Genomic DNA, 17,703 nt, shown 5'->3' with positions numbered 1-17,703 from the left:
GGAAGGGAAAATATATGTTGAGGGAATTGCCCCAAGAGTAAGGATGAGGAAGTTGGGAGGCAAAAATGTGTGGGCATGTATGTATAGCTTCTGTTTTAACAAAGCTATGAATTTATCTTTTATTTGTCTTTTCCTGGGGATGTGGGTTCTTGTGGGTTTGTGGGTGGATTCTTGCAAAAGGAAACATTAACAACATGGTTTATTGGTGAAAGGGAGTTATCTCTCTTTATTAAACTAGAAACTTAGCTAATAATTTTCCAATATATGCTACCGAACCAACCAACTGTGTTGAGTTAAGTTGGCTTTTACTTTCCAATGATGAGATGATTCCAGATTGTACTGGATGGTTGGCAACACTAAGTCAAAATAGATTAGCTACTCACTGTCGTCATTCACAGACAACAAGCTGACCAGGCTCAATTAAGAACCATGATTAAGCTTTTGACTGCGCTACTTGGAAAAATAGCCAGCCATGATGGATAAATAACACACCCAAAACAACAATGGATGGTTGTTCCAAAATTATTGCAGAAAAGCGTTATTCTGCAGACTTTGACTGTCTCACTTCACTTTTGGCTGTCCAGGCAATCCCAGACAATCTTGCTCAATCGCAATATCAATGGAAATAATCGTGATTATAATTTTTGTCAAAATCGTGCAGCCCTGAGCGCCATGGTGGAGCAAGGTTAAGGCATCACACTGATCCAGGCATCAGTTTGATGCAGTTGCACACCACGGACTGAGGGTGGGGCAAGGGACTCGCCGGGGAGGATCGCTGCATGCAAGCTCCCCTGAATACCCCGGAACCATGTTCCGGAGCATGAGACAATGCAGATGGAAGAAAGCTTGTTGATATCTTTCTGGTCACTGGGGGACAGGGTTATAAGCGGTGTTTCCTCAATATACATGGGCAATTGAAAAAAGTAGGGTGCGAGTGGCAACCAAATTGGGATACAAATGGGAAACAAATTAAAAAAATTAGAAAACTCAAAAAAGTTTATCTATTTTAAGTCTAATAACTTCTTGAAGCCCAAGCTGTAGCCTACATCAACCACACCAACTTTAGCTACGAGAACCAAGTCTTATGCTGATTAACCATTTATGTAGTATGACAAAAACAACACCCCCACCAACAGACAATACGAGTCAAGAGGTGTTGATAGCCGAGGTGGGAATGTGTCTGACCCGTTAAACCTAATTGAACGACAGAGGACGTTGTTAGGACTACAAACTGAAGCAATCTATTCCCACAGAGGCATGACTTTGGTTGTATCTTCTTATGAGCAAACAATTACACAAACAATGTGCATTAATATTGTAAAAAAACAAACAATTTTTTTATTTTAAGTTTTGTCTTGGTTGGCCTACGATAGAATACTCATTTCTCCAAGGTAGAATATGCATTCACTTAATCGGTATTTGAATGAATAGGAATCAGTGGCAGCCGGTCAATAGGGGCACATAGGGTGCTGCCCTACCCCCAAACTGTCAATGCAGAAAAAAATTATGATCCTTTTTTTATTAAAATTATTTGTAACATCTAACATTGGCTATTCTGTCGATAATGTACCAGATCGTGTACATGCATAAATACATAATATTTAAAGTCAATTTATATCCTGTTTTCTCTGTCAGTCTTGGCTGGGCAAACACAGAAACAGGCAGCTGGACACCATGAAAGAAAAAACTAACCCAAAAAATTAATACATAAATAATAATAATATTAAAAAATAAAAGAAGAAAAGAGCAGCCAATAAGCCAGCAAATTAAGAAACTGAAACGCATTACACAGAAGCGCACACAAAATGAAAGATCTAACAGAGGGTGGGTCAACCATTGTTTGGTGGAGAGTTGCTTTCTTGATTTCCAATTGATGAGTATGTTTTTTTGGGCGATTGTTAGGGCTATGTGTACCAGTTCACTGTTTGTTATGGTGAGATCTGACCGGTCGCCAAGCAGGCATGTGGATGGGGTAAGTGGTATATTGCAAGCCATAAATTGTGATAATTTAGTGGTTACGTCAACCCAGAAACTCTGGACTGGGGGGCAGGACCATAGGGTGATATAGTTGTCAGGGGTGTAAAGTTGACATTGTGTACAGAGCTATGAATGAGTAAAACCCATTGCATGCATTTTGTGACCTGTGATATGTGTACGATGTAATACCTTATATTGGATAAGTTGTAGATTGATGTTTTTTGACATGCTGAAGGTGGATTGGCAGATTTGGGTCCAGAAATTGCTGTCGGGGTTGAAATTGAGGTCTTTATTAAAATTGTACTATTGGTAATGATACTGTAGCGTCTGATGTAGACAGGACTTCATACAGTTTGGAGAGTTGCTTGGGACTATTTGCTATTTCACTGATATTGGCTATTAGTGGAGATGGACCCAGGGGGTTGTTTATCAGTTCAATTTTGGTTTTGATGGAGCTCCTTATTTGGATATATTGCAGCTATCGGTCTTTGCTAATATTGAATTCTAGCATCAGCTGTTCAAAGGAAAGTAAAGTATTGTTTGAAAAAAGATGATGAAGGTGGGTGATGACTTTATGCCTCTAATTGGGTGGTTAGTAATTAAGAAATCCGGGTTGTGCCATATTGGAGTTAGTGCGCATGGAGTGAGTGTGAAATGAATGATATTATTTGATTTCCACCATGCTGTTAAAGTGTTGGCAATGGCTGGGTTTTTGAAGCAGCTATGTTTTGAAATGGATTTGCTACGAAGGGGTAGGTCACTGATTAATAACTCTTTACATACTGTCTGTTCTATATCTAGCCAAGGTTGTTGGAGAGGTGAAGAGTGAAGCTAGGTTTGTAAGCTGAGTTGCTAAGTAATACTGGTTGAAATATGGAGCGTCTAGACCTCCTGTTGATTTTGGTTTCTGTAGGTTTTATTCTTGGTTTCTTGTTTTTCCCATTAGAATTTTGCGATGAGTGAGTCCAAAGTTTTAAACTAGTTAGAGGGCGGTTGGGTGGGGATCATGTTGAATAGGTAGTTAATTTTTACTGTACTGATTCTGCCTATTAGGGTTAATAGTAATGTTATCCAGTGGAAAAGGTCTTCTTTAATGCTTTTTAAAAGGGAGGTGTAATATAAGTGAAATAGTTTGAGCAGTCTAGTAGAGATGTTTATTCCTAAGTATGTAATGCTTCTTGTGGTAAAGTTTGATTCAGTATGCTGTTTGTTTCCATATACATGTAAGATTGTTGATTGAATAGTCAGATATTTTTGAGAAAGAGGTAATGAGTTTTGTTACTTAGTGTAGGGATTTTGCTGGGTTTTAGAGAAATAGGATGACATTGTCTGCGCATAGACTTCATTTATGGGTTATGGTGGCTGTGGGGATGCCGATAATTGTTTTGCTCTGTCTGATAGCTGCTGCTCGTGGTTCTAAGAAAATGGCAGATAATAGTGGCGAGAGGGGGCAACCTTGTCTAGCTCCACATTGAAGTATAAAACTTGGTGAAGTTATTCCGTTGGTGATTACTGCGGCCCTAGGTGAGTGATAGAGTGTCTTAATCCAATGTATGAATATGTTTCCGAAGATACATTTTTGAAGTGTTTTGAAAAGAAATGGTCAATTTACCCTATCAATTAACCCATGGAGGTCTGGATTCAGAATCATACTCAAAATAAAAGTGGAAAAATCAGATCACAGGCTGATCCAACTTCTGTGGAAATTCCTCAAGACAATTCAAAATGAGGCTCAGTAGTGAGTGCGGCCTCCACGTGCCTGTATGCACTCCCTACAACGTCTGGGCATGCTCCTGATGAGACGACGGATGTTCTCCTGAGGGATCTCCTCCCAGACCTGGAACAGGGCATCAGACAACTCCTGGACGGTCTGTGGTGCGACGTGGCGTCGGTGGATGGAACGAGTCATGATGTCCCAGAGGTGCTTGATTGGATTCAGGTCTGGGGAACGGGCAGACCAGTCCATAGCATCAATGCCTTCGTCATGCAGGAGCTGCAGACACACTCCAGCCACATGAGGCCGAGCATTGTCATGCATCAGAAGGAACCCAGGGCCCAACTGCACCAGCATATGGTCTGACAATGGGTCTGAGGATCTCATCTCAGTACCTAATGGCAGTCAGGGTACCTCTGGCTAGCACATGGAGGTCTGTGCGGCCCTCCAAGGATATGCCTCCCAAGACCATCACTGACCCACCGCCAAACCGGTCATGCTGGAGGATGTTGCAGGCAGCAGAACGTTTTCCACGGCACCTCCAGACTCTGTCACGTCTGTCACATGTGCTCAGTGTGAACCTTCTCTCATCCGTGAAGAGCACAGGGTGCCAATGGCGAATCTGCCAATCCTGGTGTTCTCTGGCAAATGCCAATTGGGCTACACAGTGTTGGGCTGTGAGCACAGGCCCCACTTGTGGATGTTGGGCCCTCATACCACCCTCAGGGAGTCTGTTTCTCACAGTTTGAGCAGAAACATGCACATTAGTGGCCTGCTGGAGGTCATTTTGTAGGGCTCTGGCAGTGCTCTAGTGGTGAGGGCACTGGCAAAATGCTAAAGTGACCAAAAATCAGCCAGAAAGGATGAGGACAGGGAAATGGTCTGTGGCTACCACCTCCTTTATAGGGGCTGTCTTGCTAATTGACTCTCATTTCCACCTGTTGTCTGTTCCATTTGCACAACAGCAGGTGAAATTGATTCTCAATCAGTGTTGCTTCCTAACTGGACAGGTTGATATCCCAGAAATGTGATTGACTTGGAGTTACATTGTAATGATTATGTGTTCCCTTTATTTTTTTGAGCAGTGTATATGGCTAACAAAATACACTCAAATGATAAGACAAAGCAAATATAGAAAGATTCACAATATCCGTTAAGACTAAACTAAACACTGGCTATGGCTGAATGTTTGTTGTCTTACTGAGTCCATATGCACTGCTGGATCCAAAAGACGTGCTGTTCTTGTAGAAGCCGCAATGGTGCTGTCAATGATGTCCTGGAGAGGTGCACAACGCTGGGGTGTTCTTGGCTGTGCATTGTCCTCTGGTTGTCGTCTGGTCCATCGTCTGAAAAGATGTTCGGTGGTCCTTTTTCCGGGTGGAAAAGTTTGTTGCTGTGGTTGGCATTGGTAAACTGCTGTAGCGTTCTGCATACACCAGCTTCCACTCGCTATAGGCCATTAAGTTACCGCAAGGTAAACTAGGTGTGCCCGTAGGCCTGGTGGTGCGCTGTAGAGGCCTCTGTCTGAGTGTTGAGACAAGGCGTGAATGTTGCAGGAGGCCGGAGGCTGCTGAGGTGAAGAAAAGAGTGTCGAAAAAGGGTGAGTCGGAAAAGAGAGATTTCCCAAGAGCATGCCATGCTCTTATACATGGAAAGTGTATTTGTCATGGTGGGAGGTAGTACCCGGTGGGTCCACCAGAGGGCTGAGGATCATTAGTTCCACCTGTTCCTCATTAACTCCTGGGGAATTACCTTCCCCAAGAGTATTTAAAGCCAGTGCTGACTCCCTTCAGTGCTTTTGTGTTCAACGTTTGCTCTTGCACAAAGCCGGTAAGACACCAGGTAGACTCTGTACTGGTAGAGTCAGGTACGGTGTTGGTTATTTATCAAAAATCTCTGAGACTACCAAAAAATAGGTAAGGAAGGCGCTCGGTTGTGGTGTTTGTTCACCGACGCCTTCCTGAAAGGTTTTCATTTCGTCCTTTTTGTTTGGGGCTCGTGAGAGCCGGTGGTAGAGGGACGTTGTCCCCGGTATTGTATTTTAGTTTGTGTTTTTCTTCCTGAGCTGGGCCTCATGGGTTTTTGTTTTGTGCCTAGCAGTTTTTGCTAGGTTGTACTTTTATTTGGGAAATTCACTATTATTACTCACAGTGCTCACTTCCCAGCACTATATCTGGTTTGTGTATTCACCCTGTTTTCTGAGGGTTGTTTTTATTTTCTACAGCCGTTTTTTGGGCTTAATTACTGTTCTTTCCAATTACCGCCTACGGGTTAGTTTCTGTTCCTCCCTGTGTCCCGGGAGAAGGTCTTATTGTTGTATACCACTTTCTTTATTGTGAGTTTGCCTTCAAGGGTCGAACCTCAGTCGCTACTGGCCCTCCACCCTGCCCCTACCCTACAGTATTGCTCCGGCCATTTCGGCATTGGCTGAACCGAACTAGACGTCATGCGGGGTGGATGTCACGGAATTGTCCAGTGGGATTATGGGAAAAAATAGTTTTGTGATTCCTACACATAAATGGTTGGTTGGGAATGTAATTGGTTTGTGCATCAAAGACTAGCTCACTTAGTCTAATGGGCATCTAACATGCAAGCAGGGGGTTGGAATGCATTCTAACATGGGAGGACTGTTGATAATGCTGCAGGTACCGGCAGAGATGGGGATCCCGGCCCTGGTTGAAATGCCCCGCACCTCCCTCCTTTCCTGGTGTGATCTTGGAATGACAGGCACTTCTTCCCAGTTCTGCAAGTGCTCTTTTTACTTCTATCCAGGAGGATACCCATCAATATACACAGCGCAGCTCTGTTGCCTACTTAATTTGGGTTCTGATTTCAGCAACTAACCCCCCTACATCTCCACTCCCAGTTCCACACTTTCCCTCCTTTCCCCTCCATTCTGGCTCTAGCTTTCTTCCAATCTCACTCTCCTCTGCTGATACTTTCCCACCCATCTACTCACACGTCTTATCCCCTGTTCATCCCCTAAGGCCCACCACACTTACCCCTCCTGTTTACTCACCACTTTTTTAAATCAATCCATAATTTGGCATGAACGTTTACAAATATTTGTTGTCTCTGTTTCCAATCATGAAAAAGGTTTCCCCCATTTTGTGGTTTTTAGTACATGAAAGAAATAATATGATTCAATAGAATGGCATGCGACTAGCGACAGACAATCATTCCAGCATTTCAGCGGAGTATCTTGTTGAACTGACCTTAGGTACTGTAGATTGATTATAATTTATACCTTGGGAGTTTTACCTAAACTCTGATCCAACATAACCTTGCTCATAACTGAATTCAGAAGACTATATCCAGAGTAGTGGGTGTCTGTGTTGTAATACATTTTTATATGTTAAACCCCAGTTAACCCCTTAAGTATCGCCCCTTTTCTTAACACAAGCTTGAAACCCTTTTGACTACAGGCATAATCCTGGTCTCTTCTGAAATATAACCCTGTGGAGTTTGTTTTCTAAGAGTCAGAATTACTCAAACAAAGTCACTGAAGCTCAAGCACAGTGAAAGCGGAAGTTTTTCTCCTCACTGAAAAAAATGTTTTTGACTGGATACAGATTATTGTGTACTGGACAAATTCCCTTTCAAATTTGATGACAATATTGCAAAAACATGAGCATTCTGCATTGTTTTCTCTCTGCTTATGAGGTGTAAAATACTGCATTCAAGCAGATTATTTAAAAAATAAGTACAATAATCAAAATAATAACATCTTGTCTACTAATATATTCATTGAGGTCCATTGATTACAATTTTTGTCAAATACCTAACCCCCATCAACAAGTCTAACACATTCCATAATTTCACCAGCAATTCATTTTTGAAAAGTTATTTGTAAGCGTACTGAATAACAATACAATATTTTGAGAATGGATCTACTACTAGGATCCTGCCAGTCCCTCCCCCTGGAGCAGCGAGCCAATTATGCTGCTCCACATGAGCCGGCCAAACTTCTTTGATCTTTCTGGAGCTGATGTATGGCTTAATCTTTGCCATTCTGACTATTCTTTGATCCGTTCTAACAGTAGTTGCTCGTTTTCTTCTACGTGTTTCGGGGTTTTGTTGCTATTTTAAAGCATTTGAGATCATTTTAGCTGATCATCCTATAATTTGCTGCACTTCTTTATACATTTTCCCCTCCCCAATCAACTTTTTAATCAAATGACGTTGCTCCTCTGAACAATGTTTGGAACGGCCCATTTTACTTAGCAATTCAGAAGGAAATATATTGTATAACAATGTGTGAAACATTTGCTTCCCTTTTTCCTTAATAAATGACAATTAATGACACCTGTTTTTTCACAGAATGAACAAATTCTCTAATTAAACTCCACATTGCTATTATTTTGAACATGCCCCTTTCAATGAATGAGTCAATTACTCAGAACAAGCAGCGTGCATGTCATGACAGTTGGGTCTGTTATTTTTCTATTACACTACTACATCTACAAGTAAAGTATTTTCCATGCAGAAATATCACTACTACTAATAACAGTGGTTCATCAGGTTACTGATGTTGTACTGCTATTTTCTTGAACACAACTGTGGATGCTCACCAATATAAAATGGGGTCCCGTAACTGAAAATGCCCTTGATTGTGGAGTAACTCTTCCTCACACAGTCTCACTTTCTCTCTCTTCCTCAGAAATATTCTCTCAGACGAGAGATTCCTTGGAAGTCCTCCAAACGGGAGTCCTCTATTTAGATGTAGGCATCGCAAAGTACAACTTTTGTTGTAAACTGTCAACCTTTTTTGGCAGAAAATCTCAAGAACTTAATAATTAGTCTGAATATTGTCTTTGAGAGACAGACTTGATATTATTTTAGGAAAATCTCTCATTGCCCATGTGTCTAAGTTGACCTTGCTCTTAAACCATGTTGGTGAAATGTTATCTGGTTGTCCTCTATCCTGCCCCCACTATGCTGAGTTTATTACTTTTTGGCTTGGGAAGAACAGCACACACCATCCATTTGGTTTTGTTACATGAGACACTTGTTTCTTGAAGGTGCAGGTTCAACTGACTGTATTTAACAATTATTTGTCTTCAAGTATCATCTCTATTGTTAGAAGCAGAAGGAAATGCTTTCTTTAGAGGTATACAATAACTGAGCTTGAGTACCTATTAAAATTGTAATGTTTTGTCTCCTTAGAAATGTCACGTTTCAGGTCTGGCTTGCCTTGTTTTACGTTTAATCATTTGTCTTAGTCACGTATTGTCTTATCATGTATTATGTTAGCCTAGGTTCGTCATGTTGTTTAATTTATTTCTTTTTACAATTAATTGTCTTGTCGTGTCTAGTTATGTTTTCGTTACGATTATTTCACCTTGTTATGTTGAGTGGTTATCGTCTTAGTTCGTTTAGTGTTATGTTTTGATTTATGTTTACTGTTACGTAGACTGGTCGTTGTTTAAACATACACTTTTACATGTCTTTCCGCAAACCTTGCATTCCGGCTTTCTCTCTCTCCCTTTCTGTCACTCACACCCTAATTGTTTCTATTGTCTATTGACTAAATCTACTAATGCTAGATCAGGATTGGGTAATACTAACATACTAATCATGTGTTCATGTTACCTTACGTTTCTCGTGCATGTCATTTACTAATTTACTAATGCTAGGGCAGGATAGGTTTATTACTAACAATGACTAATTACCTTGTTAATTTGTCATCCATCGCACCTGTTTTCCATTCCCTTCCTGCTCTCTAACTAATTGTCTACAACTGTCTACACCCACATTTATAGCCCAGTCGCACTTCTGTTCTTTGCGAAATTGTCTGCCTCTTGTCCGTCAAAGCAACTCTTGAGCATTATATCCCATTGATTTCACGTTAAGATCCAAGCCTGTTTTTCGACCATTGTTATTGATTTCTGTTTCGTTGACCATCGCCTGTTTTTGACTACGTCCTCGCCTACTGCTTTTGTACCTTTGCCTCGCTGTTTTGTTTATGGTTTCGACTTCCGCATCGCCCTCGACTACGACCCTGCCTGCTGCCGCCTGTACTTCTGCCCCGCTGACAGCTCTCCTGCTACCGGACCTCCCTGCACGTCTACCGACTACGAGTTTGCCTCTTCCCTCGGCACCGTGTTTTAGGTTTATTTATTGTTTTATTGGCTGTATCTACGTGTATGGACTTTGCTTGTTTTGACTACGCTCCTGGGATTCGTCCCGAATAAAGCCCTGACGGGACTTTATATTACTATTTTTCTGAGTCGTGCATTTTGGGTCCAACCCCCACGCACCCGTCTCAAGAAAGAGACTAATATCAGGAATCTTGGCTGGCACTCCGTACCAAAACATTGTATAGCTGTACAATAATTCAAGCTCATTGATTGAAGATTGGTTCTAATTGCACCAGCCAATGGCGTTTCAATGTCAGCGCGTTCACAGAGAAGGGGTGGGATAAACAGTGTTGTGGTTTGAGCATGTTTGTTGCTGCAGTTCCTCTCTTGAATCTCGGGCCGTCAACTGTATATTTCGAAACCAGAATTTAAGGACTATCAGCACAGGCAGAGTCAACATGTCAGTGATAGGAAGAGATTTACAATAGTCTTGTAACAATGTTTTAACACAAAACTTTTACCTATTGTACCTTTAACTTACATGTGTCCATTGTTTAAGAAAAAAACCGTCTTGTAACATGGAGAAAAAAGAAGGGTTATTTATTCACATTGCAGATACAAGTTAGCAAGGAACATGATGGTTAGCCAAGGAATGTGTCAAAAGCCAATTACACCAATCTGAGGTATTTTTTGTTAACTATATTAATTTTATTTAATGTCAGTCAATGTTTCAGTGTGGTGGCATTATATAAGAGCGAGTGCTGAATACATTTAAGTTATTGTGAGTGATGCATTTATAACAGGCGGGGGCATGTTGGAACACAGCCTTCCAATGTGCATTAGTTTTACTCAACCAAGGCTCACAGTTTCTGCTTGCTTGTGACATATCAAATCTCTAAAGTCTTATAACCCACAAGATAGTGATGTAAATTACACATATTTGGAGTCTATGTCGGTCACATATCAGTTATTCGAAAAATACTTTGGCAAAAAAACCTTACTTTCAATTTTTTTATTAATTAATTTGTTAATAATTCTTGATGAAGCTTTCAAATCGTCCGGCCACTCACACATGAGAAGCACGTTGCTATAGTACATTATTAAAAACAAACACATCATTCTTGCGCAAATGCAACTACGCAAAGTCCCCATGTTTCAACATGCCCTGTGTCTCCCCTAAATAAAAGTATGCTTATGAATAAAATTTGTAACCAATTACTTAGTACACCATAAAGTGCAAGTGCTTAACCTTACAGGACATTTGGGAACACTATGGAAATATTTATTTGTAGCTAATTTCTTGCAACAGCTGAGCTAAGTGTGATTTCACCAGGTTGTTTCTATAGACTATAGACTGAATACAAGTACGCCAGACCACTGTGGATTAGTGCGCTAAGATATATGCTACCTGGTGGTGGTTGTGTGAACAACAAGTAATTACGATGGAAAAAACAAAAAATCTGGCAGATCTCCTGAAGCAGAAGCACCAAATGAAACATGAAACCTCTGTACCCCTACAATTTACAGTTTTTGCTGCCCATTCAGTTTTAGCAAAGAAAACATTTTATAAACAGAACAAAAACAATATGGTTCCAACACTTCATTCTTGGACCCCTAATAATAAAAAGAACTGGAACAAAAACACTAGGGTGCCAGCACTTTGTGCCTGGAACCCTCAGTATTGATCAGGGTTTTCCCCCTCAGAGTATCCATAACATTTGAAAATATAGTTTTGTATGTCATGGTCAACATAAAAGCACTTTCACGCGTCAGCCATCTACTATGCAATAATAGAAATGCAACTTCAAAGACTTCAGAAGGAGAGAGCTTGAAACCATGACAATAATAAACCTCAGGCTTAAAATGAAAGCAAACTGCATTTCAATCTGCACTTACTCCATTCAGTTAGGTATTCCAACACCTGATGCTTTCTTGACATGGTGATTATGCATCTTCACATATTCAGTGAGTGACGTCAATCCCACCAAAAAAAGTAAGAAGGGAAAATTAATTCAAGCATTTTTTTTTACAGAAAATAAAGTAAGACCACTTGAGCCATCTCTATATTGACAAAGTGCATACAGTGTTATCCTTTGATGTAAAATGCCTAAATCTAGCAGCAGCCAATAGAATGTATTTGTCCATATATGGTTACTGAGTGTTAAGTGAACGTATTCTGACATTTGAAATGAATGATTTCCTGCTCATTCTTAAAGGGCCACTTCAACCCTTCCAACACCCCCCAGTTGCCCTGCATGCACCACCCTTCACCCATACCCTCCCTCCAATTAAACATTTTCAAGGCCATTTTATGTTTCTTGCCAGTGAATTGTTGCAATTTTGTAATTTATTTGTTTTTCAATCCTGAAGCCCCACACAAATACAAGTGCTGGGGTGGCCGAAAGGCAGCAATTTATTACGGGCCCAAGAAGCTGATCCTTATCATAACTGTTATGTTAATTGTTTTCTTCTTTTTTTAAATTTATTTCCAAGCTTATAGAGACCAGTGCTATGTGAAATCCCTGTTAATATGGCTCCAATTGGTCATGTAGTGGCACAATAACATTCATTCATTCATTCATTATCCTAACCCGCTTATCCTGAACAGGGACACAGGGGGCTGGAGCCTGTCCCAGCATACATTGGGCGAAAGGCAGGAATACACCCTGGACGCCAGTCCATCATTCACTCACACACTCATACCTAGGGGCAATTTAGACTCTCCAATCAGCCTAACCTGCATGTCTTTGGACTGTGGGAGGAAAGCGGAGTACCCAGAGGAAACCCACGCAGACACGGAGAGAACATGCAAACTCCACACAGAGAGGCCCCAGCCGACAGGGATTCGAACCCAGGACCTCCTTGCTGTGAGGCGGCAGTGCTACCCACTGCAGCATCCGTGCCGCCCAGCATAATAACAGACATGTGAAAATTCTAACTTTGAAAGCATAGAACTATCTAGGGGTAAAAACCAGGAAATTACATTACATTACCTTACATTTTGGCATTTGGCAGATGCTCTTATCCAGAGCGACGAACAGTTGATTAGACTAAGGAGCAATGCAGGGTTAATGTTATGTACTGTGCAGAGAACCCAGACGCAGACCACAGGATAATCCAAAAATCGTAGTTTAATGTTCAGTGGTCAAAAGCCAAGAGATCCAGTACAAAGCCAAGAACGAAAAGCAAAAGAATAGTCGAAAAACAAGCGAGAGGTCAAAATCCAGGAAATCAAAGGGCGACGGTACAAAAGGGCAAAAACAAACTCGTAGTCAAAAATACAAAACAACACGTCGAAAAACCAGAAGATCAGATGAGCAGACAAAACAAGAGGGCAAGGCAGGTACAGAAGTCAAGGCAAAGGGGTGTCTATCATGAATCTCAATAATCAGGCTTACACAAAATTGGCACTTACTACGATCAACGTTCTGACAAAGAAGCATACTGAGAATGGGGTTTAAATACAAGAGGGAAGGTGACAATCTAGGCGGGGCAGAGAAAAAGGTGGGCTAAACAAATTGACAACAGGTGGAACATAATGGGTTAATAACATAATAACAGAGGGGAGACGAAAACGCGGACTGGATGCACAAAACCAACATGTAGAAAACATACGGCTCCGGATTAGGGAGTAGACATTGCACAGGTTGAAGACATAGTGATAGTTAAGAGACAGGTGCAGACACTTCGCTGAAACAAATGAGTAACAAGGGATAGCATAGGAAGGCGGAGTTATAGAACAGCGCAGAAATGCTAAGAGATTACGTTAGTGAGTTAGTAACGTGAATATACCCAATAAAAGTGATTGTTAGTTAGTTAGTTAGTTAGTTAGACAGACAGTAAGTGTATTAATCGTATTAGTACTGTACAAAACCTAGATTAGTAGTAGTTATTAAGAATAGTGCTTTATAACATTTAACTACCAAGACAAAGCAGGAAGTAAGAAAACGTGAGTGACAAAAAATAATTGGAAACCTGAAAATACCGTAAACACCTGAATAGTGGGGCACGCAGACAGAGAGGTGACTAGACAAACATTCAGATGCAGACATAACAGGGGAGGACAATAGAGAACTGTAATGGAAAACATAAACCAGGTAACTATGAAAAATGAATAATAAACATGAAAACATACAGAACAAATACAGAAACATTACAGTTAAGGGCCTTGCTCAAGGGCCCAACGGCAGTGCGGATCTTATTGTGGCTACACCGGGATTAGAACCACCGACCTTGCCTGTCCCAGTCATTTCCCTTAACCACTACGCTACGGGCTGCCCCGAAATAAAAAGCTGATTAAAAAAATAAATAAAAGCTGAAATTCTGAACTCTGTCTTGTGTTACTCTTTTCAACTCAACTCCAATTGTATTCAGTGTATTGCAAAAACAAAGGAATTGGCCTTGCTGTTCCAAAACATTCGGAGGGGACTGTAGGTCTTTCGACCCACGACCATGAAAGGCACAAGGGGAATGTGGTTGACCTCAAAAGACACATTCTTCTCCAATGTGACATCTTATTAAGAAATGAGTGATGGAAGCATTTTTGGATCATTTTCAAGGAAAAAACACATCTGGATGATGTTTGGACATTGCTGCCAAGATAAGCCTTTGACCACATTTGTTGACAATTTATTTAATTATTGTCATCAAATTAAATAGGCAAACATCGGTGCCTATTGACGTTACGTTTTGGACAATTTTCGAGGGGAAATTCCCCTCAGGAGTCAGGACCAAAGCAACATCACTGGCTATGACAGTTGCCTAGTCCAATAATTTATGTTAGCCTTAAGTTTGACCATTTAACCTTTGACCATTTAATTGTTGTAAAGACCTACCAATGTCGGCCTACCAATACAAACTTTTGATTTCTCCTCTGTCGTTCAGTTTGCTACTGAATAGCGGGTCAGACATATTCCCACTTAGACTATCAACATGTATAGTCAAAGGAATGTTTTCAACATCTTGTGGAATCCATGCCACAAAGAATTGAGGCTGTTTTGAGAGCAAAGGGAGGCCCTACCCAGAATTAGTATAGTATTCCTAATAAAGTGCTCAGTGAGTGTATACAGTAGTATGCATAATTTTGGGCACCCTGGTCAAAAATAATTTTACAATTAATATCTACACTCACCAAGCACTTTATTAGAAATTATTTTCCTTAATCACATGAATAAGTATGTGTAATAATCAAATCAGCCAATTGTGTGGCAACATTGTGATGCATACAGCCATGTAGATACGGGTCAGGAGCTTCAGATAATGTTCACGACAACCATCAGAATGGGGGAAAAAATTGATCTAAGTTACTTTGACCGTGGAATGATTGTTGGTGGCAGACAGGGTGGTTTGAGTATGTCAGAAGCTGCTGATCTCCTGGGATTTTCACGCACACTAATCTCTAGAGTTTTCAAAGAATGGTGCAAAAAAAAAAAAAAAAGCCTTGTTAATGGGAGACGTCAGAGGAGCCAGACAGGTCAAAACTGACAGGTAGGTGACAGTAACGCAAATAACCACACATTACAACAGTGGTATGCAGAAGAGCATCTCTGAACACACAATGCATCATAACTCTAAGTAGATAGGCTACAGATGTAGAAGTAAAAAAAAAAAGTCTAATAAATACCTAATGAAGTGCTCACTGTGTGTGAATGCCAGCCATTTACCATTATGATTGCCTCAACCTCACACTGTATGCAGTGCCTCATTATCCAATGCTTGTTCTTTAAGGACTGATGCTAAAATCTTCTTGACTAGCCGAATCATCCTCTCCCATACTCCTCCATGAAGGGGGATAGAATTAATGCAGGAAGCTGTGTCTAAGTAGCTGGCGACCTCTAGATCGATGGCATATCCAACCTACTTGGAGATGTGTGAATGTTTTGGCAGTATTATGGGGTTCTTTACCTCAGCATGGATTGTCTGGTGCTGTTTTTGCTCATGGCAGATGATGGCCATCTCTGCTTCCTCCATGTCCTCCATGGTGAGGCTTTGAGCCGTGATTGACAGTTTGAGTTGGTTTGAGCAGGTATGTCGAAGCTTCCTGTTCTGGCTCAACTTCAGAAGGAATCCTCTTAGCTTCATCCAAGCAATGGCCGTCTTGAGGCTATTCCATGTCGTGTAGTACTCAATAAGCTTGGTTGTTGGACACTTCTCGGTTATGTTCACACTATTGATTGTGACTTCCTTCCTTACCTCTGGATCATCCTGAGGGATAGAGCTAAGATCTGGGTTATCTCGCCATTGTGTTTCTGGTTTATCCAAGAGCTCTGTCAGCCATCTGGAATCCAGAAAGGTATTGATGTTCAATTATTGTGAGATGTCATCTGCTGGGTTCTGTTTTGTTTTGACGTATCTCCACTACTCACCCCTTGCCAGGATTTCAGATTACAGAGATTTGATTGGCCACATACGCATGGAACCTTGTGGTCTCATTCTTGATGTACTTCAATACAGACTGGCTATCTGTCCAGAAAGTAGAGTCTTCAAGTTTGATCTCAAGTTCTGTAGATGAAGCATCCTGTCTACTTGCACAGCCAGTGTTGCCGCAGCGAGTTCAAACCTGGGGATTGTCATCTGTTTAAGTGGATTCAATCCGGATTTACCCAACACAAATGCAATGTGCACATTTTCTTCATTATCTGTGAACCTCAAATAGCTCACAGTTCGTAGAGTTGTTCACTTTCGTCATTGAAATGATGCATTTGAGTGGACTTCACTGCACCAAAGTGTTTAGCCTTCATACATCGCTTGACCTGGAATCTGGAAAGTTGTTCCAACTCTGAGAGCCATCTTTGCTATAGCTTCATGGGTTCATCCCAGCCGCACTTGATCTTGCAGAGCTCTTGGAGAATCTGCTTTGTCTTCAGGATAAAGGGAGCAAGGAAACCCAACGGATCATGGACCGAACTCACAATAGAGAGTATATCTCTTCTGGTAGCTGGTCTGTTCTTGATAGTGACACGGAAGGTGAATAGATCACTCTCAATGTTCCATTGGATTCCGAGTACTAGTTCAAGAGGCTTTTCTCTTTCAAGGTTCCTTGATCTGCTTGGCTTTATGCGCATAAGGGATGGAAGCGAGTACAGTGCGGCTGTTACTGACCCATTTGTTGAACTTACATCCACCTTGGGATCACATATCCCAGAGATATGTGAGATTTTTCCATTATTCTTCAGCCTCCTTGCATGTACAGCATGTTTGAGATCTCTCCACAGATTTGCAATAATATTCAAGTCTGGGGACTGTGGTGGCCATTCCAAAACCTCCATCTGTCTTTCCTGAAGGTACTTCATGGTTAATGTTGAGGTTTGGATCATTGTCTTGCTGGAATACCTAACCTTTCTTTATTTTTAATGTCTGGACTGACCTTTGAACATTAGCCTGCACAAGTTCTTGATCCATTCTTCCTTCCACTCACACAATATTTCCTGTGCCCCCAGCTGCCACACAACCCCAAAGCATAATGGATCCACCCAGGCGTGGAGCTTAACGTTCAGGGTAGGGGGTACAATTAGCTTTCCGGGGTCCCCACCACTCAATTGATTTGGAAATACAGTGCAATTGTTGCAATGTTTTCGAAGTTGTGCAATGCATTCAAACAGGTAGCCTAATCTTGTGCAGCACCACGCACAACAGTACCAAACCAATGTAGTTAGAAAGGCAATAGACTGATTTAGCTTGATAGAACAGACTGGGCTATAAAGTTAGAAGGCCAATCATATTCCCTACTAATAACCAAGCCTATTGTTTTTAAGAATTAAGTGCATTAGCCTATATCACATGCAAGTAGGTGTGTTGTAATACAACAATGATGACAGCGTACACAAGATTAGATTGGGCATAATTCACCAAACATCGAACAATCACATTGACAAAGAGGACGTTAATCCGCAAGGGAGTATTATTCTATTACAGTTACAAAACATTTTATTG

The sequence above is a fragment of the Conger conger genome, chromosome 5 (genome assembly GCF_963514075.1).
Source record: "Conger conger chromosome 5, fConCon1.1, whole genome shotgun sequence".
NCBI classification, from domain to species: Eukaryota; Metazoa; Chordata; class Actinopteri; order Anguilliformes; family Congridae; genus Conger; species Conger conger.
This window is presented reverse-complemented; position numbering follows the sequence as displayed.